Consider the following 22,441-nt stretch of genomic DNA (forward strand, 5'->3'; position numbering starts at 1 on the left):
AATCTTACACCTATTTTCTATGTTTCTATGTTTCTATGATAGGATCCGGTATGGTATTTGTAAACACGCGCCAAAGTCATTCTGTGGTGTAAGCACACCTTTAATAAGCACTTACCAGCATTAGGACAACTGGTCTTCAACACATCATAGCTGCTCGGACCCCAGTGCCGGTGTGGGGCGTTATTAAGATTGTTAGTATGGGTGTTGTGAAGGGGTGTAGTTAGTGGAGCTTGCCTGTGTGTGGTTGGAAAGGGCACCCATGCCATGGAGTTAAACATACTCGTCATATCTCTCTGGTGGTCTGCTAACGCGTCCCGAGCGCGTGCGGACCCAACCCTCCCCTCCCTCTCCAGAAAGATGGGCCGGAGATCCAGGAGGTGAGAATGGCGCGGGAGAGGTTTGTGGGGACCGAAAAGGAAGACATGCGGTAGGTGAGACCCCGCGGTTAGTGGAGACCGAGGGACGAGGAGGGGTGTAAGGCATGCGGGGACGGGGAGGAGACATCGCAGAAGGCATCTGGAACTGGAGCGGCGGTGCATAGGGACCAGCAGGCGGTGGGCGCGGCTCACTCACAGCAAGCAGTTGTTGTCGACTTCTCCGGTAAACCGCTCCCTGTCCACCCTGTAGGATCGTGGCTCGTTAGTCGGGCTGACAACAGTGCCCAGACGGGAATGTCCAGTCGAAGTTCGTAGACGGACGACCTGGCCCGGCAGCAGAGGCTTGACTGGTCCGCTGGAACTGTCGGATGATCGTTTCTGGATGTTCTGCCTCTTTTGGAGACGTCTCTGGATAGTGGCAGACTCGAACGCACGAGGAACCAGCTGCTGTTGTGCGGTGGGGTCAGGAGACCTCGTCAATCTTGACACCAGGCGCTGTGCCGGCGATCCCAGGGTACTGTCCCTGGCAATGTTTCTGCGAGTCAGGAGATCGAGATAGACGTCCGACTTGGTGATGCGTGCTCCCTCCAGCAAGTGCTTGGACTCGCTCAGTCCATTACTCTGTGGATACTCGTGGCTGCTCGTGAACTGCTGGAAGTTCCATCGGTCTGCGAAAACCTGGAACATGTGGCTGGTGAACTGCCTCCCGTTGTCGGTTCTCAGGCAAAGATGAACGCCATAGGCGGGGAAGTGTCTCTTCAGCTTCTTGATGACCATCTCAGACGTGTGGGAGGTCAGTTCGTCAGGGTCAAACCTGTTGGAAAATGAGTCGACCAGAACGAGATATTTCTTTCCGCACCATTTGAAAATGTCTGCCGCCAGCGACGTCCAGGAGAGTGCTGGTGGTGGTTGTTGCAGAAGGGGCTGCCGCTGCTGATGAGGCGCAAGGTTGTTGCAAGTCGGGCAGGACGCTATGCGGTCCCGAATGTACTCGGCTATCGCCGGCCAGTAGAACAGACCACGAGCGCGTGCCAGTGTGGAATCGGCCCCTGGGTGACCGCTGTGTGCCTCTTTGAAGTATTCATCTCTCAATGACGAGGGTATCACCACCTTGTGACCCTTTAGTACAACGCTATGATGTACCACATGTTCACCACGTACCAGGAAGTACGGCTGTACCTCTGTGGGCCTGTCGGATCGTTTTCCGGCCAGCCTGTTTTGATGATGGAGGAGAGAGTTTGAAGCGTAACGTCAGTGGCAGTGTTCGCGGCCAGGGCGCGCAATTGCTTACTGGGGACGAGGTCGACATCGAGGACCATGAAATCCTCCAGTTTATGGGGGTGTTGTTCGCAAGATGCTCGAGGTGCACGGGAGAGAGTGCCAGCAACGTGCATGTCCTTACCCTTCTTGTAGGTAATGGCGAAGTCGTACCGCTGCACCTGCAGCATCATGCGCTGCAAGCGTGCTGGCGCGGCATGGAGGGGTTTGTTCAGGATTGGCACCAGCGTTTGATGGTCCGTCTCGTCCGTGAATGTGTTGCCAACGACGAAATCACGGAATTTGGTGCAGGCAAAAACGACAGTCAGCAGTTCCTTTTCGATTTGCGCGTAGTGATGTTCCGTGTCGGTCATGGTGCGAGAGGCATACGCGCCAGGTAGTAGAGTGCCATCAGCAGATGGTTGCAAGCAGGCTGCGCCGAGCCCAAATTTCGAGGCATCACATGTGATCGTCACAGGACGGTTCAGGTCAAAAAAGTCAGAGTCGGTGCACTGGTCAGTTTAGATTTTAGAACATCAAAGGTCACCTTGGATAGGCTGGGTGAGTGGGCAAATGTTTGGCAGATGCAGTATAATGTGGATAAATGTGAGGTTATCCATTTTGGTGGCAAAAACGGGAAAGCAGACTATTATCTAAATGGTGGCCGATTGGGAAAGGGGGATATGCAGCGAGACCTGGGTGTCATGGTACACCAGTCATTGAAGGTAGGCATGCAGTTTCAGCAGGCAGTAAAGAAAGCGAATGGTATGTTAGCTTTCATTGCAAAAGGATTTGAGTATAGGAGCAGGGAGGTTCTACTGCAGTTGTACAGGGTCTTGGTGAGACCACACCTGGAGTATTGCGTACAGTTTTGGTCTCCAAATCTGAGGAAGGGCATTATTGCCATAGAGGGAGTGCAGAGACGGTTCACCAGACTGATTCCTGGGATGTCAGGACTGTCTTATGAAGAAAGACTGGATAGACTTGGTTTATACTCTCTAGAATTTAGGAGATTGAGAGGGGATCTTATAGAAACTTACAAAATTATTAAGGGGTTGGACAGGCTAGATGCAGGAAGATTGTACCCGATGTTAGGGAAGTCCAGGACAAGGGGTCACAGCTTAAGGATAAGGGGGAAATCCTTTAAAACCGAGATGAGAATAACTTTTTTCACACAGAGAGTGGTGAATCTCTGGAACGCTCTGCCACAGAGGGTAGTTGAGGCCAGTTCATTGGCTATATTTAAGAGTGAGTTAGATGTGGCCCTTGTGGCTAAGGGGATCAGGGGGAATGGGGAGAAGGCAGGTACGGGATACTGAGTTGGATGATCAGCCATGATCATATTGCATGGCGGTGCAGGCTCGAAGGGCCGATTGGCCTACTCCTGCACCTAATTTCTATGTTTCTATGTTTCTAACCTGTGTTGCGGGAACCATCACCATGCAGTGTACATTTTGGTCAGCTGCCGCAGTGTGGAGCTTATTTCGCTGAGGTTCGGTGTAAACTTTCTGAGATAGTTTACCATGCCCGGAAAACGTTGTAGGCCTGTTACATCTGTGGGGGCAGGCATCTCTGTGATGGCAGCAGCTTTCTTCGGATCGGGTTTAAGGCCATCGGGAGTAAAGATGTGGCCAACGTAGGCAACCGCTGGAACCCGGACTTACACTTGGCAGGATTGAGCTTGAGGTTGATCTTTCGAGCGCGCTCCAAGGTAAGCCTGAGATTGTGACCGTGTTCCGCTGCGTCTTTTCCATATACGAGGATATCATCGACAACGATAGCACAAGGTAGGCCCTCGAATAGTTGCTCCATGGTTCTCTGGAAGACTTCACTTCCACTGTTGAATCGAAATGGCATTCTCAGGAACTTATATCTGCCGAATGGGGTGGCAAATGTAGTGAGGCTTGATATCTTCTGTCCAGTGATATCTGCCAGAAAGAGTTATTTGCATCGAGAACAGAAAATAGGGTGGCAATTCCGACCTTTGCCGCAACATCCTCCAAGGTCTTCATGGGATGGTGTGGGCGCCCAATGGCAGTGTTGAAGTCTTTCGGGTTGATGCGCAGACGGATTTCGTTCTTTCCCTTCTTGAATGTGGCAATCATGGTCGAGACCCAGTCGGTGGGGTCGCTGACTGCTTCAATTACGCCCATGGAGGTCATGTCCTTCAGCATAGAGTGAACCCTGTCAGTCATGACAATTGACAATCGGTGTGGGGCTCGGATGGCGGGCATCACATCGGGGTCAGTAATAATCCTGTAGGTCAGGGGCAACCTGCCTAGGTTGTTGTCGAAAAGATCAGGGAATTCACTCAGCGGGTCAAACGAAAGTTGCAGCTTGTGGTCGGTTTTGTCAAAGGAAATCAGCCCCAGCTCCTGACAGGCACGATTACCTGGCTGTCAAAGTTCAGGACATAAAAGGTTAAAACCCTTGTGGATCTTTTCAGGACACATCTCAATTTGGTTTTGCCCAGAGGAACCAATACCTCCCCTCGGAAAGCATGTAAAGTGGGCCTGTCCTTGATAAGAGGCTCGTTAGTTCTAATCTTGTTGAAGAGATTGATTGACATTGTATTCGCGCGAAATACCACATTGTTTACAGATATCGTCACGGTCGGTTCTGGATTATTGGTGGCTAATTGCTGCAGAGAGTAAACAGTGGAATCATCTTGAGAATGAATTGGGCTATGGGCTGGAACAGCTGCGAGCTGGAAATGGGGAGTAACATTGTTGCTGTCTGGTTGCAAAAAAATGAGATTAGACTTGGAGCTTGGCGAATACCCCGGATTGAGGCCCTATACACTGAAGCAAAGTGGTTCAATGTTTTGCAGTATTTGCATGCTTTCCCGATGGCGGGGCAGACTGACTGTCTGTTGTGTAAGTAATTGCTGATGGGACATCTCTGCTGCGGATCGCTGCGAACCGCCTGACTAGCTTGGGTCGTAAATCGCCTGTTATCTGTGTTTGTTCGCTGCCTAGTGAGACCCATCTCATTGATGCGTTTTGTTTCATGCGAGCTGTCTATGGGGTCGATGAATTCAGCAGTTCTGCATGCGTGCACAGGTTCGTCAAGCGTCAAATCTGGCCGTCTCAGAAGCTCTGATCTGAGCTTTAAATCGCTCATGCCATTCACTAATATGTCCCTCGTTAGCTGACCCGTTAGCTGATCAATAGGCATTAGTTCGAACCGACCACGTCGGGCCAAATACATCAAATCAGAAATAAACGAGTCTGCCCGTTCGCCAGGGAGCTGACGATGAGAGAAGAACCTCGCCCTATCCAAAATGTGGTTTGCGGGCAGGTCACAGATCTGGCTCAGTTTACGTAGCAGGACATTGGGGTCGTCAGGTGATTCAGCAGGGGTTATTACCTGGCCGTTAGCATCGCGGACCGCTGGAGCGTAGCGGAATGTTCTTGATCGACGAAGGGCAGCTGGACCCGCAAGGTTGAGCAGGAGAGAAGCCTTAACAGCATCTGGTGCATTTCGGTGTGCAATGTTCCTGTAGTGCTGGTAGTCGAGTTGAAACGTAGCCCAGCGTTCGCTGATATCCACATCAAATACAAGAGGGTCAGGCTTTTGACAAGAGGAGGCCATCATAAAGTAAAACAAAACTCACCAAATAATAAAAATAAAAGCCGTTATACAGAAAGTGAGTGTCAGACCACTTCTGACGCCATGTAAACAAGCGCCAACGTCATTGGGTGGTTTAAACACATCTTTAATACGCACTTAGCAGCACTAGGACAACTGGTCGTCAATACATCCTAGCTGCTCGAACCCAAGTGCCGGGGTGGGGCGTTTGTAAGAGTGTTAGTATGGGTGTTGTGAAGGGGTGCTGGCCTGTGTGTGATTTGTTCACATGCCCTCAATCTACAGTATGGTACTTTATTGTTCACATGTACCGCGGCACAGTGAAATTGATGTTTGGATACAGTTCAGGACATGTATCACAAGAACAAGAATAGCCGCAAACCAAACCTTTTCATTGTATCTCGGCGAACGTGTCAATATCAAATCAATACCACTACGATGGGGTACAATTCTTATTATCCACTTCGTCTCCGTCTCTTATCATTTGTCCACCGCTATCGTCTTCTCCCCTTAACTTCCTGCGCTCCGTGGACAGCAAACTCGGTTTTTCCGGTCACTCCCCCCTCACTAAACATTCCCTTCCAGGCAACATCCTGACGAATCTTCTCAACATCCTCTCCAGTGTAGGCACGTCCTCCCTATCATGTGGACACCAGCACCTTAAACCCGCTGGAGAACCCACACATGAGACATCCAGACACAATACCCCGGCAATCAGGCCCCACGTGTCACGTCCCTAATGGGTGGGAGAAGCAGGTAATGCGGTTCCCGGAGGTTGCAGGTGGTTGCCGGAGGTTGCTTGTAGTTGAAGCAGGTAGGGAGGCTGACAAAAACCTCCGGGGACCTTCGGTAACCGAACGGAAACCTTGGGTAGGGCACAACGTCTCCAGGTGTTTCCGTTCAGGTTTCCTAAGTGGGACAGGGACATTACATCATTTAGGAAGTGTCAGATCGAGCACTTGGTTAGCCGGGTCAGAGGAGGCAACGGAACGATTTCATAGAGTCGTAAAACTGTACAGCACGCAAACAGGCTCTTCGGTCAGCATTGTCCATGCCGATCAGGTTGTATTTCTGGGCTAGTTCCACCTGCCTGTATATAGCCGATAACCCTCGCAACTTTACCAGTTCATATATCTGTCCAAATGTTTAAAAACAATCTTACCTCCACCCGCTCCATTCGCTTCTTCCGGCAGCTCGTTCCGGACTCGGATTCGGATCAGGTTTAAGGCCATCAGGAGTAATGACGTGGCAACCGCTGGAACCCGGACTTACACTTGTCAGGATTGAGCTTGAGGTTCATCTTGCGAGCGCGCTCCAAGATGAGCCTGAGATTGTGACCGTGTTCCACTGCGTCTTTCCATATACGAGGATATCATCGACAACAATGGCACAAGGTAGGCCCTCGAATAGTTGCTCCATGGTTCTCTGGAAGACTTCACTTGCACAGTTGAATCGAAATGGCATTCTCAGGAACTTATATCTGCCGAATGGGGTGGCAAATGTAGTGAGGCTTGATGTCTTCTGTCCAGTGATATCTGCCAGAAAGAGTTATTTGCATCGAGAACAGAAACTAGGGTGGCCATTCAGACCTTTGCCGCAACATCCTCCACGGTCTTCATGGGATGGTGTGGGCGCTTAATGGCAGTGCTCAAGTCTTTCGGTTGATGCACAGACGGATTTCGTTCTTTCCCTTCTTGAATGTGGCAATCATGGTCGAGACCCAGTCGGTGGGGTCGCTGACTGCTTCAATTACGCCCATGGAGGCCATGTCCTTCAGCATAGAGTGAACCCTGTCACTCATGGCAAATGGCAATCGGCGTGGGTTTCGGATGGCGGGCGTCACATCGGGGTCAATAATAATCCTGTAGGTCACGGGCAACCTGCCTAGGTTGTTCTCGAAAAGATCAGGGAATTCACTCAGCGGGTCAAACGAAAGTTGCAGCTTGTGGACGGTTTTGTCAAAGGAAATCAGCCCCAGCTCCTGCCAGGCACGATTACCAAGCGGGGTGGCTGTCAAAGTTCAGGAGATAAAAGGTTAAAACCCTTGTGGATCGAGAATTGGAAGAGCAAATATATAAGGAGATAGCAGATATTAGTAGTAAGCACAAGGTAGTGATTGTGGGAGATTTCAACTTTCCACATATAGACTGGGAAACACATTCTGTAAATGGGCTAGATGGGTTGGAGTTTGTAAAATGTGTGCAGGATAGTTTTTTGCAGCAATACATAGAGGTACCTACTAGAGGAGGGGCAGTGCTGGACCTCCTGTTAGGAAATGAGACGGGCCAGGTGGCGGAGGTATGCGTTGGGGAGCACTTCGGGTCCAGTGATCACAATACCATTAGTTTCAATATAATTATGGAGAGGGTCAGAACTGGACCTAGGGTTGAGATTTTTGATTGGAGAAAGGGTAACTTTGATGAGATGCGAGATGATTTAAAAGGAGTGAACTGGGACATTTTTTTTATGGGAAAGATGTAGAAGAGAAATGGAGGACATTTAAAGGGGAAATTTTAAGAGTACAGAATCTTTATGTTCCTGTTCGGTTGAAAGGAAACAGTAAAAATTGGAAAGAGCCCTGGTTTTCAAGGGAAATTGGACATCTTGTTCGGAAAAAGAGGGAGATCCACAATAATTACAGGCAGCATGAAGTAAATGAGGTGCTTGAGGAGTATAAGGAATGTAAAAAGAATCTTAAGAAAGAAATTAGAAAAGCTAAAAGAAGATATGAGGTTGCGTAAGGTGAAAGTCAATCCAAAGGGTTTCTACAGCTATATTAATAGCAAAAGGATAACGAGGGATAAAATTGGTCAATTGGAGAGACAGAGTGGACAGCTATCTGCAGAGCCAAAAGAGATGGGGGAGATATTGAACAATTTTTTTTCTTCGGTATTCACCAAGGAGAAGGATATTGAATTATGTGAGGTAAGGGAAACTAGTAGAGTAGCTATGGATACTATGAGGTTCAAAGTAAAAGAAGTACTGACACTTTTGAAAAATATAAAAGTGGATAAGTCTCCAGGCCCTGACAGGATATTCCCTAGGACATTGAGGGAAGTTAGTGTAGAAATAGCCGGGACTATGACAGAAATATTTCAAATGTCATTAGAAACGGGAATAGTCCCCGAGGATTGGCGTACTGCGCATGTTGTTCCATTGTTTAAAAATGGTTCTAAGAGTAAACCGAGCAATTATAGACCTGTTAGTTTGACTTCAGTGGTGGGAAAATTAATGGAAAAGATACTTAGAGATAATATATATAAGCATCTGGATAAACAGGGTCTGATTAGGAACAGTCAACATGGATTTGTGCCTGGAAGGTCATGTTTGACTAATCTTCTTGCATTTTTTGAAGAGGTTACTAGGAATATTGACAAGGGTAGAGCAGTGGATGTTGTCTATATGGACTTTAGTAAGGCCTTTGACAAGGTTTCCCATGGAAGGTTGGTTAAGAAGGTTCAACTGTTGGGTATAAATGCAGAAATAGCAAGATGGATTCAACAGTGGCTGAATGGGAGAAGCCAGAGGGTAATGGTAGATGGCTGTTTATCGGGTTGGAGGCAGGTGACTAGTGGGGTGCCTCAGGGATCTGAGCGAGGTGGCCAAAAATGACGGCCGTAGGTGGTGGCATTCTCTCGGACATCGCAGCACAGATCGCCAAAAGCGGTCAAGAACAGAGTTTTAGTAATATAGCTAGATTAAGGGGGTGGACACGCTAGAGGCAGGAAACATGTTCCCGATGTAGGGGAAGTTCAGAACCAGGGGCCACATTTTAATAATAATAAGGGGTAAGCCATTAGAACGGAGATGAGTAATAATTTTTCACACAGGGAGTTGCGAGTCTGTTGAAGTCTCTACCTTGAGAGGCCGCTTCTCTGGATGCTTTCATGAGAGAGCCGGATAGGGCTCTCAAATATAGCGGAGTCAAATGATATGGGGAGAAGGCAGGGACAGGGTACTGATTGTGGGTGATCAGCCGTGATCACATTGAATGGCAGTGCTGGCTCGACGGGCCGAATGGCCTACTCCTGCACCTATTGTCTATCGTTTATTGTCTAAACGTTGCGATATTACCGGCCTGAAATACTTCCTCCGGCATCTCGTCCCAGCCACCCACCACAAACTGTGTAAAAATGTTCCTGCTAAATCTTTCCCCCTCACCTTAAACCCCTTTCCTCTAGGTCTCCACTTCCATAATCTGCGCAACAGACTGTGCATTTACCTGAGCTATTGCTCTCATGATTCTGAACAGCTCTAGAAGTTAGCCCCTCGTCCTCCTGCGCTGTCAGAAGATAGCCCTCGACCTCCTGTTGAACATCTACCATCGATCTTGCCAACATCCACGTTAGTCTTCTCTGCACTCTTTCCCGCTAGATAAGATCATTCCTACAACATAGTGACCAAAACTAATCATAATATTTTAAATGTTACCCCAACAACGATAGTATGTCTATGGAAACAATATGGTGTAAGCACCAAAATAAGAAAGCAGCAATCACTCGAACGGAATTACATTATAGACGACCTCATAGCCCGCCGTAGTGGATCAGGTATGTAGACAGATTACGGACGATTGAGAGCACCAAAGAGTTGACCACTTCATCATTATTAACTGTGACTTGCTCAGGGCGAGAGGATTAGACGTGGCAGAATTTGTAATGTGTTTCCAAGAGGCTTTGCGTTAATATAATATTAAACATTGCATTGGGAAGAGAGCCAGGTCAGGTGACTAGTGTAATCTGGAAGAGCATTTTAGAGACAGCGATCGCAAGTCTATCTCTCATCATATCATATAGGCATTAAAAGTCTGATCTTGTCCGTGTGTATATATGTGTGTGTATATGTGTGCGCGTATGCGTGGTTGTCTTTACATCTTCACAACAACACTACGAGGTAACGATAACATTTGTACATATTCCGATTGTCAGTTTTGCCGTCGAGGCCGAGAGCACCTTCACTGAACATTTTATGCTCAGTTTATCGACTGATTCTCGACACATTACTGACTAAAGGTCTAGAAAAGTCAAATGACTTTGAAATGTAAACGACCACCTTCAACTGATAACGTCACAATGGCTCGGCGAGCAGAGACCAGCCTCGTTGAACATTTCATCATATATTTGACACGTTATTCGCGATTAAAGCTTTAAAAATGCCAGCTTTCACAAGATGTTCACATATTCTGATTCATATTTCCCCGTAGGCAGAGAACCCCTTCACTGAACATATTATGCTTTGTTTCTTGAGATTACTGATTTAAAAAAAAATGTAAACTGAAATTAAAACGACCAGCATCAACTGATAACGTCACAACAGTTCGGTTAACAGAGATCAGCCATTGAAGACCAGCTTCAACTAATTACGTTACAATGGGCCGGCTAGCATTGATCAGTAGGACCATACCTCCAATGTGGGCTACTGTTAGGGAACGCGTGTTTTGGGGGAGCAGACCCAACGAGCCTGCATTTGATGTAGTATATATTAAACTCTCCCCTTTGTTATCAACATTAAAAATCTCGGTGTGTATGCAGGGTGGTGTTGGCTTTATTTTAATCTCCTTAATTTGTATCTTCCCACAAAATGCTTGGCCACAGTCTTCACATTTTCACACATGCCACTCACATTTTTCTCTGGGCGGGATAAACATTTACCCGTCGCATTTTCACATATTTTCCCGACGTTTTTTACGTTTTATTAAAAATAAATAACTGATTTTCAGTGAGCCTCTTGCAGCACACTTCCATTGATGATGTCACAGTGCCATCTCACACACGTCTAATCACAATAGATCTCATTTACATAGAACATCACCATTTAACAGGTGTGGGAGATTTCAAATGTCACGTGCTTCCACGAATGCAATTGATCTGACCACAATCAAATAAGATCAAATAGAATAAGTTGGCATCCCTCACCCTCTCGACCCCCTACCTATCCACCACTCCCTCTCTACCCCCTCTCTACACACTCCCTCTCTACCCCTGCATCTCAACCACCTCCGCCTCCCTCTCTATCCCCTCTATACCCCTCCCTAGCCAACGCCTCATCTTCTACCCCCTCCCGCTCTACCCCCTCCATCTCCTCTCTCTCGCTCTCAATCCCCTCCCTCTCTGCCCACCTTCTTCTCTATCATCACTTCCTCTCCCCCCCCCCCCCCCTCCCTCTCTCGGGACAGTTGAGTATTGGGACCAATGGGTGAGTGGTGGAGAATTGCGTTCGGGTACCAGCCCTCCCCTGTGACGCCGCTCCACCTACCACTAAACTTCGACGACGTCCCTCTCCCTCTCTATGCCCTCCCCCTCCCTCTAACCCCCCTCTCTACCCCCTCTCACCCTCTCACTCTCTAACCCCTCCCGCTCCCTCTCTACGCCCTCCCTGTCCAACCGCGCATGCGCAGTTGTGGACGATGCGTGTGTGGATAGGGCGGGGGATGGGGGAAATAATGAATGAATAAATAAAGTTATTGGCCAAGTATTCACATACAAATAATCTGCCTTGTTGCTCCGCCCACAAATGACATCATGACATACAGTGTCAGTTAAGAATGATACATAAAACAGTAAACATTAATAATATAACATTATTGATTAAACATGTGAATTAAATAAATACCAGAGCAAAAGGAGGCTACAGATTTTTGGTTATTGAGCAGAGCTAATACTTGTGGAAAAAGCTGTTTTATATCTGGCAGCCTTGACAGTCCGGGTCGCCTTTCTGAGGGAAGTGATTCAATGAGTTTGTGGCCAGGGTGAGAAGGGTCGGAGATGATCTTACCCACTCGCTTCTTCGTCCTTGTAGTTTACTGTTCGTCAGTGGAGGGAAGGTTGCAAACAATAACCTTCCCAGCTGATCGAACGATTCACTGCAGCCTCCGGGTGTCGTGCTTGGTGGCTGAGCCAAACCGGACCATGATGGAGAAAGTGAGGACAGACTCTACAATGGCCGTAGAGAATTGGACCTTCAATGTCTTTGGCAGATCTTGCTTGCTCAGATGCCACAGGAAGTTCATCCTCTGCTGTGCCTTGTTGCCAAAAAACAAATTAATAATATGAATATAATATCAATTGGGGGAGGGGGATAGTGTTTGTGTGTCAGATTGTGCGGATTCATGAATTCCGAGACGCCACTTATTTTTTCTTTCTCTTCTTTTTCCCCCTGTGTCTCCGTGTCCTCTCTATCTTCCCACATCTGTATTCTCGTTTATCTCTTCCCCTCATCACCTACTATTTCCCTCATCCTGCACTATCTCCAATCCTTTACATCTCCCTCTCTCTCTCTCTCTCTCTCTCTCCCCCCCCCCCCCCCCCCCCTCTCTCTCCCCCCCTCTCTCTCTCTCTCTCTCTCTCTCTCTCTCTCTCTCTCTCTCTCTCTCTCTCTCTCTCTCTCTCTCTCTCTCTCTCTCTCTCTCTCTCTCTTCTCTCTCTCTTTTTATCTCTCTATCTCTCTCTCTCTCTCTCTCTCTCTCTCTCTCTCGATCGATCTATCTATCTATCTATCTATCTATCTATCTATCTATCTATCTATCTATCTATCTATCTATCTATCTATCTATCTATCTATCTATCTATCTATCTATATCTATCTATCTATCTATCTATCTATCTCTTTCTCTCTCTCTCTCGTCTCTCTCTCTCTCTCTCTCTCTCTTTCTCTCTCTCTCTCTCCCTCTCTCGCATCAACAAGCATTCCTATGTTTCACTAACTTTACAATTAAATATATTGGCCACCTCACGGCGCTCGTCATCTGCTCTCTGAACTTGTTTTGTGTCAGGACATATATTACCGTGTTTGTACAGGTACTCAAAACTTGAAGCATTAACCCAACTGATTCGAAGTCACTGCCCTTGATATACGAAGTCCCGAATACACGCTCGGACAATACATATATTACTTGTGTGCTCCATAACAATAGAAAACTACCGGATATACAGAAGAGGAGAACCACGGATTTCCTTCGGTTCTCCATCTCCGGGTCATTATCTCCAGTATTACGGCCGCGGAGCCCTCTGCGGACTCGACCGGACATTAATATGTGACTGGCAGTCAGTGTATTGAGCAACATCAACAAAAAGAACGGGAACCACGCAATTAAGCTGAACGTCAGCAGCTCATATGAAGCCCATGAAGTTAAGTTCAAGAAAGCCTCTTTCCAGACGCAGCCCCTGGGTATATTGTCCATATTGTATTCTGGGCCCATTGTAAAATACCAGGGCACACTTATTAAACAGCTAAATACGCTCACAATCCCCATAATAACTGTCGCCGTTCTCTCGGTGCAATACTTTGCTTTCACATTCTGATAGCAAATGGCCAAGAATCGATCCAATGTAAACGCGACCGTGAACCAGACAGAGATTAGCGTGGCTCCAACCGCTAGGACCAGGTTAGTGGAGCAGACGGGCGTGAAGTTCAGAAATGAACGTGGAAGATACATAACAAAAACTGTTCTCAATAAGACGTCGGTGATGATGACCAGGAGATCGGCCATTGACATTCCCACCAGGTAGCGAGTGATGCATTTGGAGAGACCACACTCCCCGCGGGACAGGATCAGAATCGTCAGCAAGTTCACTGCAAGCGAAAGAAAAAATGGTTGGGATGAGAACTGGTAGTGATGTATCTGCAGCTTCAGTTACGGCGGGCGAGGCGAGGTTGGTCTAGATAATGTAAAGGTGCAGCGCGGACTGGGCAGGATGTATGTGCAGCGGGATTTAGACAAGGAGGAAGTACGGAGGGATCAGGGTATCAGTGAAGGTGCAGTGGGGGTTGCGCAGTGTGAAGCTGTGGTGGAGGGTGCTGCGGATTAATGCGAGGTGTGGATTGGGCAGGGTGAAGGCGAAATGAGGACTAGGCAGGGCAAATATGTAATGGGGACGATGCAGAGTAAAGGCGCAGTGTGATACTGGCAAGCCGGTGAATTTGCAAGTTGCCAATAGAAAATAGACAATAGACAATAGTTGCAGGAATAGGCCATTCGGCCCTTAAAGCCAGCACAGCCATTCAATATGATCATGGCTGATCATCCCCAATCAGTATTCCGTACCTGCCTTCTCCCCATATCCCCTGACTCCGCTATTTTAAGAGCCATATCTAGCTCTCTTTTGAAAGCACCCAGAGAACCGGCCTCCACCGTCCTCGGAGGCATACTCACAGATTATCGGTGAGAAAAAGTGTTTCCTCGTCTCCGTTCTAAATGACCTGCTCCTTATTCTTGCCATTGTTGAAGCTGCAGTGGAAACGATACCTTGAGAAGGTGGAGCGAGCTGTGTGCATGCCGAAAATAAGTTCATAAGTTCTTAAATGATAGGATCAGAATTAGACCACAGTGCCATTCAATCATGGCAGATCTATCTCTCCCTAATCCCATTCTCCGGCCGGTTCCCCATAACCCCTGACGCCCGTATTGAGCAAGACTCCTCGGGATCCAATGGATTGGACTAAAGACTGACAGAAGTGTCGCCGATTGTGGCGTTGAGTGCTAGTTTGTTGTTTGCCTCGATTAGTGAATACATTGTCTGGCAAGTGTAGTGTGATTTTCATTGCCCAGTCCTGCTCGGCCGCTGAATGATGGAGCAGAGAGAAGATGAGGTGGAAATAGAACATACCACTCTGCGGAGAACGGCAATGTTATTATAAACGTGAATGAAACGAATGCATCTCGCCGTTTATTGAAGGTGAAGATCAGCTGTGGGTTTTAGCAGTGGTGCAAGGCAGAGTGAATGCGCAGTGTGATTCCGGATGGTGATATCACCCTTGGAAAATGAGTTATCTACTGTACACCGATTAATTCACGTTTCAATCATAACCCGTGGACTGGCTCGAGAACCATACGATTGTCAGGCAGCAAGTTTCTCTGGACATTTATTTGAATGTATTCTGTTATTTCGTGATGTACTCTCGGTCGACACAATCCTGGAATTTGCTTTAATAGTGCATATCATATCTTAAATAGAAGCATCTTGATGCAAATAACCGCATCAACCAGAACACAGGAAACAATGTTGGTCCGCCTAGACTTACCTGATCTCCCGGTTCCAAACATTTTAATTTCCATCGCCTTCCCTTTCCCACACTGATCTTTCTGTCCTCCATTGTCAGAGTGAGACCAAACGCAAATTGGAGGAACAGCATCTCATATTCCGCTTGCGAAGTTTATAGTCCAGTGGTATGAATATTCATTTCTCTAACTATATTTTCCCGGCATTCCTTCTTTCTCCACCCCCCACCAAATTCGCACCAGCCTTTTATTCTCACCGAACAAACAGCAGACAACGGCATGTTTCCACTATTATCGTTACCTTTTTGCATATTTATTGGTCATTGTTCTATATCACTCTACATCATCGCCTATATCTCCCGTTTTCCTTTCCGGTGAATTTTTGTCTGACGAAGGTACTAGACCCGAAACATCACCCATTCCTTCTCTCCAGAGATGCGGCCTGTCCCGCTAAGCTACTCCAGCCTTTTTGCGTCTACCTAGAGAAAAACTACTACATTTCATAAAGCAGAGCTCCAACAGCCAAATAACCAGTGGAATGTATTTCCCGACTGCGTAACGTTTCAACAGTGCCCATATATAAACATCTGAACATAGTTGAGAGGCTAGCACGTGGCTGAAACCGCACATACAAACATGATCCGAAGGTCAGTTTTGTGGTCGGATCTACATTTCCTGAAAGGGAAGGACCGTCCTTGAACAGCAAACTCATTTCGAGTCAGTGTTCAGACAGGTGGGGAATCCAGGACCTCAATTCCTGTCTAAATTTAGTGGTGACTCGGCAGACTATATCAGCACCGCGCTATTCTGCTCTCCTCACACTGCCTGATCGTACCTCATAAAATCGAAATGTCACTGCCGACCTGCCACCAGCATTCGTTCCCACATTCACAAACGCTACAAAAAACTTTGCCTTAGATCATAGTTTACATTACGACACGGAGACAACTCGAATGCACCGTTAGGATTGAGAAAATACCGTATCACAGAATGAAGAGAGAGTGCAGCAAAACAATCAGTGTCTCAACTGCAGTGATGGAGAAACTCTGTGTAGGAAGTAACAACAAACAATGTTTTAAGCCGAAGATAGACGCAACTGGAGTAACTCAGCATTTCAGACAGCATCTCTGCAGAAAATGAACTGGCGACGTTACGGGTCGAACCGTTTCTTCAGATTGAGAGTCGAGGGAAAGTGAAACGATAAATATAGACGATGACATAGAGAGAAAAAGTGAAAATTAAAGAGGAACACGCAAAAATGTAACGAAGGTAAAGCAAACATCTCATTGCGAGCTGTTTTTTTAGGTGAGAACGAGTACAGCCAATGACTCAACAAGACGATTTTGAAGCCGGGACGACATGGGTAGAGGAGGGATGGAGAGATATGGAATGCAGGGGTTATTTGAAATACGATCAATCAATATTCATCCCACTGTAAGCTGAGGAACTCAGCGAGGGAGCAGCATCTCAGGAGGGAATGGACGGGCGATGTTTCGGATCTCAACCTCCATTCCATCCCCAGATACTGCCTGAGCCGCCGAGTTCCTCTAGGACCTTGTGCTTGGCACAAGGTTGAGAATCTGCCGTTTCTGCGGTTAACATAAGTGCGGCAGACAGCAAACGCCGGCATCACTAGATTCAACAAGATGAAGACCATGAGTAGAAGTGGAGGTCAACTCACCGGGAACACCAATCGACGCCAGAACGGGATAGTAAATGGCCATTATTTGACCCAATATCCAACTTCCCATATTTCGCAAAAGTGACGATTCCACACTTGACGAGTCACAGCAGCCCAGTGCCAAACTTGTGAGGAGATGTCTACACTTCACTTAATATAGAGGACAGATGTCTCGAGCGACACCAGTCTCATGATAATTGAATTTAGTTACAGTTTAAGAAAAACACTATGTACGTCAAATGCTCTCAGGATAATACATCTATTGGGATCAGCAATTTACAATAACACGTTAAAAAACAGAATGCCATTTTAACATCACACAGAGAGAGAGCATTGGGTGAAAGGTTCAATGATTACTTCTGGGAAACAGCAAATTTTCCACAGTAATGGCAGATTATTATCTGAATGGTATCCGATTAGGAAAGGCGGTGGTGTTAGGAGACTTTGGTCTTGTTTATCGGTCACTGAAAGTAATCGTGCAGGTACAGCAGGATTGCCAATAGCCACTAGACAATAGGTACAGGAGTGGGTAATTCGGCCTTTCGAGCCAACACAGCCATTCCATGTGATCATGGCTGAACATCCACAATCAGTACCTCGTTCCTGCCTTGGAAAGCAAATGGCATGTTGGCCTTCATAGCGAGATGATCTGAGTGTAGGTGCAAGGGGGGTCTGCTGCAGTTTTACAGGGCCCTGGTGTGACAACGCGTCGACTAGTGTGTGCAGTGTTGGTCTCCTAATATAATGAAGGACATTCTTGCTATTGACGAAGTGCAGTGTAGGTTCACTACGATAATTCTCGGGATGGCGCGACTGACATACGATGAAAGAATGCATCGGCTTAGCTTTCGTTCACTGGAATTTAGAAATATGAGACGGGATCTTATAGAAACATCAAAAATTCTTAAATGATTGGACAGGCTAGAGGCAGAACAAAATGTTCGCTAAGGGTACAGTGTTTTTTTTTTAGTAAAGGTACAGTGAGCTAAGGGTACAGTGCTTTTTTTTAGTAAAGGTACGGTTTAAAGGACAAGAGGGAGCAGCTGATTGTGAGTCAGATCCCTGCTGATTTCTTCCAGCAGTTTGTATTGTATTGTTCTTGTATTGGATCCAGGTTAAGACGCGAGAATGAGGGCCAGGGCAGTTTACTGTTCTGGATGTCAGATGTGGGAGGTCATGGAGTCGGATGCCCATCTAGATGTCCACATCTGCGCCAGGTGCAGCGAGATGGGGCTCCTAAGAGACTGTATTAGGAACCTGGAGCAGCATCTTGATGACCTCTGTCTGGTCAGGGAGAGTGAGGAGGTCATGGAGAGGAGTTATAGGGAGGTGGTCACACCAAAACCACGGAAAACAGATATGTAGGTCACGCTTAGGAAGTGCAAGGGGCAGAGCCAGGGGCGAGTGAGTACCCCAGTGTCTGTACACATTGAAAATAATTACTCGTATTTGAGTACGGTTGGGGGGCACAACCTCCCCGGGGGTAGCGATAGCGGCCGGGCCTCTGGCACAGAGACGGGCCCTGTTGCTCAGAAATGTAGGGAAAAAAGAGGAGGGCAATAGTAATTGGGGACTCTATAGTTAGGGTGTCGGACAGGCGATTCTGCGGACGCAGTTGGGCGACCCGGATGGCAGTCTACCTCCCTGGTGCCAAGGTCTCGGATGTGTCTCAACGCGTCCAAGATATCCTGAAATCAGAGGGAGAGGAGCCTGAGGTCGTGGTACATATAAGTACCAATGACATAGGAAAAACAAAAGATAAGAGGTCCTGAAGGGAGCATTTATGGAGTTAGGAGGAGAGTTAAGGATAAGGACCAAAAGAGTAACAATCTCAGGATTACTGCCTGTGCCACGCGACAGTGAGAGTAGGAATGGAGCGAGGTGGAGGATAGATGCGTGGCTGAAGGACTGGTGCAATGAGCAGGGAGTCAAGTGGCTGGATCATTGAGAATTATTTTGGGGAAGGTGTGACCTGTACAGAAAGGACGGGTTGCACTTGAACCCGAGGGGGACCAATATCCTGGCGGGGAGATTTGCAAAGGTTACTGTGGAGACTTTAAACAAGAATGGTTTGGGGGAGGGACTCAAATAGAGAAAGCTAGTAGACAGTGTGAGGCAGGAGGCAGAGAAGGGAAGCACTCGGACCCAAAATCTAGGAGAGAAAGAATAAAAAGAAAATAAACAGAGAATAAGATTTATTCGGTGGGGTTCTTAAATGTACATTTTAATTCTAGGAGCATTGTAAGAAAGGTGGATGACCTTAGAGCCTGGATTGACACATGGAAATATGATGTTGTGGCGATCCGTGAAACATGGTTGCAGCAGGGCTGTGATTGGAAACTAAATATTCCAGGATTTCGTTGCTTCAGGTGTGATAGAATTGGAGGGGCAAGAGGTGGAGGTGTTGCATTGCTTGTCAGGGAAGATATTACAGCAGTGCTTTGGCAGGATAGATTGGAGGGCTCGGCTCGGGAGGCTATTGCGGTGGAACTGAGAATTGGGAAAGGGGTAGCAACACTTATAGGGGTGTATTATAGAGAGCCAAATGGGGAGCTAGAATTGCAAGAGTAAATATGTAAGGAGATAGCAGATATTAGTAGTAAGCACAAGGTAGTGATTGTGGGAGATTTCAACTTTCCACACATAGACTGGGAAACACATTCTGTAAATGGGCTGGATGGTTTGGAGTTTGTAAAATGAGTGCGGGATAGTTTTTTGCAATACATAGAGGTACCTATGTTTTTTGCAATGCATAGAGAAGGATCAGCGCTGGACCTCCTGTTAGGAAATGAGACAGGTCAGGTGGCGGAGGTTTGGGAGCACCTCGGGTCCGGTGATCACAATACCAGTAGTTTCATTATAATTATGGAGAGGGTCAGAACTGGACCTGGGGTTGAGATTTTTGATTGGGGAAAGGCTAACTTTGACGAGATGCGAAAGGATTTAAAAGGAGTGAATTGGGACATTTTGTTTTATGGGAAGGGTGTAGAAGAGAAATGGAGGACATTTAAAGGGGACATTTTAAGAGTACAGAACCTTTATGTCCCTGTTCGGTTGAAATGAATAGTAAAAATTGGAAAGAGCCATGGTTTTCAAGGGAAATTGGACACTTGGTTCGGCAAAAGTGGGAGATCTACAATATTTATAGGCAGCATGGAGTGAATGAAGTGCTTGAGGAGTATAAAAAATGTAATGTGAGAAATTAATTAATGTAAGAAAGAAAATAGACACGCTAAAAGAAGATATGAGGTTGCTTTGGCAAGTAAGGTGAAAGTAAATCCAAATCGTTTCTACAGCTATATTAATAGCAAAAGGATAACGAGGAATAAAATTGGTCCATCAGAGAGACAGAGTGGACAGCTATCTGCAGAGACAAAAGAGATGGGGGAGATATTGAACAATTCATTTTCTTCGGTATTCACCAAGGAGAAGGATATTGAATTGTGTGAGGTAAGGGAAACGAGTAGAGTAGCTATGGATACTATGAGATTCAAAGAAAAAGAAGTACTGACACTTTTGAAAAATATAAAAGTAGATAAGTCTCCAGGTCCTGACACCTTTTGGAAGAGTGGGCTGAAAGATGGCAGATGGAGTTTAATGCTGATCAGTGTGAGTTGCTAAATCTTGGCCGGACAAATCAAAATAGGACGTACATGGTAAATGGTAGCGAATTGAGGAATGCAGTTGAACAGAGGGATCTAGGAATCACTGTGCATAGTTCCATGAAGGTGGAATCTCAAGTAGATAGGGTGGTAAAAAAAGCTTGTGGTATGCTAGCCTTTATAAATCAGAGCATTGAGTGTAGAAGTTGGGATGTAATGTTGAAATTGTACAAGGCATTGGTGAGACCAATTCTGGGGTATGGTGTGCAATTTTGGTCGACCGATTATAGGAAGGATGTCAAATAGAGGGAGGTCAGAGGAGATTTACTAGAATGTTGCCTGGGTTTCAGCAACTAAGTTGCAGAGAAAGGTCGAATAAGTTAGGTCTTTATACTCTGGAGCGCAGAAGGTTAAAGGGGGACTTGATAGAGGTCTTTAAAATGATGAGAGGGATAGACAGAGTTGATGTGGACAAGCTTTTTTTTCCATTGAAGGTAGGGAAGATTCAAACAAGAGGACATGACTTCAGAATTAAGGGACAGAAGTTTAGGGGTAACATGAGGGGGAACTTATTTACTCAGAGAGTGGTAGCGGTGTGGAATGAGCTTCCAGTGGAAGTGGTGGCGGCAGGTTCGATGTTATCATTATAAAATAAATTGGATAGGTATATGGATGGGATATGAATGGAGGGTTATGGTCTGAGCGCAGGTAGATGGGACTAGGGGAAAATAATTGTTCGGCACGGACTTGTAGGGCCGAGATGGCCTGTTTCCGTGCTGTTATTGTTATATGTTATATATGATGTTGGGGGAGTCCAGAACCAAGAGTAACAGATTAAGAATAAGGATTAAGACTTTTCGGACTGAGATGAGGAAACGTTTATGCACCTCAAAATTTGCGAATCAGTGGAATGTTCTGCCACAATAGACAATAGACAGTGGGTGCAGGAGTAAGACATCGGCCCTTCGAGCCAGCACCGAAATGCAATGTGATCATGACTGATCATTTCCAATCACTATCACATTCCTGCCTTCTTCCCATATCCTTTAAGAGCCCTATCTGGCTCTCACTTGAAAGTATCCAGAGAACGGAGGCAGAGAATTCCACAGACTCACAACTCTATGTCAGATAAAGTGTTCCCTCGTCTACGTTCTAAATGGCTTACCCATTATTTTGAAACTGTGCCCCCCTGGTTCTGGACTCCTCCAATATCGGGAACATTTTTTCTGCCTCTAGCAGGTCGAAAATCTCATGGAAGCTACCTCGCGCGCTGAGTTTCTCCAACATTTTTGTCTACCTTCGATTTCTCCAGCATCTGCAGTTCTTTCTTAAACATCTCCTTAAATCTCACACACTCTAATCCTGGCAACATCATCGCTGGGGCGAAGGAACTGTTTCCGCCCTGTCGCGGGGATCGAGGGGAGCGAAAGAAAGGGAAGGGGAGGGGAGAGAGAATGAGAGATTTGGGTGAGGGGGTGTCGGGGTCGGAGAAGAGCGGGTTATAGAGACGAGGAGAGGGGTTGTTTGGACCTGAGAAGAGGGGGTTACAATGACGGGGAGAGGGGGTTGTTTGGGCCGGAGAAGAGGAGGTTACAGTGACGGGGAGAGGGGGTGTAGGGGTCGGAGAAGGGGGGTGTTATAGAGACGGGGAGAGGGAGTGTCGGGGCCGGAGGGGAAGGGAGTGGGTTACAGTGACAGGGGGTTGTTTGGGCCGGAGAAGAGTGGGTTACAGTGACAGGGGCTGGAGGTCTAGGGGCCGGAGACGAGGGGGTTATAGAGACGGGGAGAGGGAGTTTTGGGGACGGAGGGGAGGGGGAGGGGGTTACAGTGAGGGGGATATGGGAAGAAAAGAGAGAGAGGGGTAGAGAATGGAGTTAGGAAATGGAGAAGAGGGAGAGAAGGGTGAGTGAGGAGGGGGAGTTGAGCAGGGGGAGAC

The sequence above is a fragment of the Leucoraja erinacea genome, unplaced genomic scaffold (assembly GCF_028641065.1).
Source record: "Leucoraja erinacea ecotype New England unplaced genomic scaffold, Leri_hhj_1 Leri_398S, whole genome shotgun sequence".
NCBI classification, from domain to species: Eukaryota; Metazoa; Chordata; class Chondrichthyes; order Rajiformes; family Rajidae; genus Leucoraja; species Leucoraja erinaceus.